Here is a 2500-nt window from a genome sequence, read left to right on the forward strand (position 1 = left end):
GGAGTGTGATTTTCGTGCCGGACCGTACCCATATCCGCAGCAGGTCTCCAAGGTGAACAGCCTCTAGTCTCTAGACCAATGTAGGTAAGGGAAGTCGGCAAAACGGATCCGTAACCTTGGGAAAAGGATTGGCTCTGAGGGCTGAGCCGGTCGGGCTGGGGTCCAGAAGCAGGAATGGCACTGCACCGGGACTGGGCGAGGCTCGCCGCCGTAAAAAGCGGTGCGGCCGAGCCCGGACCAGCGTCGGGACCTTCCTGTGGAAAGCCACAGCTGTGCTTGTTCCGGGGGCTTCGTGCCCGAGGTTCTTGCTTCGGCCGGCAGAAAACAGCCAACTCAGAACTGGCACGGACCGAGGGAATCCGACTGTCTAATTAAAACAAAGCATTGCGATGGCCGTTGATCGGTGCTTGACGCAATGTGATTTCTGCCCAGTGCTCTGAATGTCAACGTGAAGAAATTCAAAAAAGCGCGGGTAAACGGCGGGAGTAACTATGACTCTCTTGTGGCTAACTATGACTCTCTTGTCCTATGATCGCCAGACAGGTGAAAAAGCAACGCCGTGCGGATCACACAACCCGCTAGGACAAGCCCTACATTTTCCTGTCCCGAGCTTCAAAATACCGCCATTAGTAACGGCCGGACGCTTGAATAACCACGGAGGGTCGCCAGCCTAGTCCAAAAGGGATGACTGGGGCAGGCAAGCCGTTGGAGTAGAGCGTCAGGCAACTTCGTTATCGGAGGTATGAATCGGTTGAAGCAACAGGGAGACGGACAGGTAGTGTAGTGGGGAGATAAGATACAGACCATCGGTCTCCGTTGTCAAGTTACTGCTTGGGGAAAATGCGAAGCACCACTCACATATGGGTTGGAGGAACGGGGTTTCCATCACCTGTATGGTCACCTGGGAGTGCTATAGCTATACCCAAGTCGATGTCATCTTCACCTCCCCGTGGTGCCCGCCGGGGCCTGCAAACACCGTAGGCTGCCGAGAAAGATGACAAGCAGAGCTAACCAAGCACTGAGCCTATGGGTCTCGACCAGTGGGCGCTTTGGTTAGATCCAGGAGCGCCGTTCAACGGCAGGGCTCCTAGGTTACTCTGTGGTTCTTTGGGTGAACGGGGCTAGTTCGGCCTATGCCTGGTGGGGCTCTTGCTGTGTGCCTGGAGCTTCGCTGGGTGCTTTGACTAGATCCACGGAGGAGTGAGTCGGCACTCTCCCGATTGGTAACCCTGAACACCCGTGATAGATACAATGGCTGGAAACCGCTTGACCGACCAGGGATAACACTGAATACGAGGCTGAGGGGCGGAATCACACGCACACCCACGAGGGTGCCCCTGCCACCCACAGGGTGACGGGGGAGGCACTGTGAATGTTCCGAAGCTCGGTAAAGAGCGCCCCACCTATGTGAAATCATGCTAGACCAACAGCGCTCGCCAGAGGAGTGGTGGGTTAGTGGGCCGATTGAGCTTAGAGGTGTCACTCACGGCTACCACTGATTTCACAGAGGGCCAACTGGCACCGTTTGGGAGGTGTTTTTTTGACCAGCCAGGAGAGAGAAGGCATGGTTTTTCACCTTCATTTATCGGGCCAGGGCAACGGCTACGCAAGGAACCCACAAAGGGTGTAGCCGGGAGGTGCATTGCGAGGGAGTGGGCTCAGGTTTGTTTTAAGCCCGGGCAATGTACCTCCACATATGGCGCCCTCTTATCGGGCACAAGGGGCAATAGCAGAACGCCCTCCCCGAAGTCCTGTGTGCCAAACGTGCGGTGTAATCGGGTTGATGGGGTTGCCATCCCCTCGACCTTAAAGCACTTGGCCAGGACATTCAAAGAAAACAAAAAGAAAGCGGCCGCCGAGTGGCGGTCGCACCAAGTCTGGAAAGGGAGGACGCGCAAACCCCCAGTGGGAGCACTGGGGGGTCCGACGCCCCCCCTGTGAATGATGGACGGTCATGCTCTGTCTTCGGTGATAGTTCGTCTGCTTCATCGGATCTATGCCAGCAGGATTCTCGGAGATGTGAAACTGGACGTACGTCAGAGGGCTTTTATACCTGTCGATGGGTGCGCCGAAAACGTCGTAATTCTGGCCACAGCGCTGGAGGAGGCCAAAAGCCGAATCCGGCCGCTTTGTATGGCGTCAGTGGACGTAGCCAAGGCGTTTGACAGGGTGAACCTAGCAGCCATCCTGAGAGGGCTCAGGAGGAAAGGGATTGCTGAGGAATTTGTAGGGTACATTGAGTCATTCTACATGGCGTCGAGTACAGTGCTCACCTATGGTGACGAAGGTCTGCTAGTGAAGCCAACCGTAGGAGTACGGCAAGGCGATCCGCTGTCCCCGCTGCTGTTTAATTTGGTGGTGGACGAATGGTTGGAGACCTTAGACCCAAACATTAAGTTCGTCGGTGCGACGGTAGAGGTAAATGCCATGGCATTTGCTGATGACATCGTCGTAATGGCAACTACGCCTGAAGGGCTGCAGGAGCAGTTGAGCAGCCTCG

The 2500-nt window shown here is 55.8% G+C and overlaps 1 pseudogene; it reads left to right on the forward strand.

The window, feature by feature from the left end:
- LOC146210210 (large subunit ribosomal RNA) overlaps window positions 1–2500 on the forward strand; it is a 7552-nt pseudogene that overhangs the window by 2211 nt on the left and 2841 nt on the right.

Source organism: Amblyomma maculatum, chromosome 1 (assembly GCF_055883805.1).
Source record: "Amblyomma maculatum isolate TAMU_Amacu chromosome 1, ASM5588380v1, whole genome shotgun sequence".
In the NCBI taxonomy this organism is placed as follows: domain Eukaryota; kingdom Metazoa; phylum Arthropoda; class Arachnida; order Ixodida; family Ixodidae; genus Amblyomma; species Amblyomma maculatum.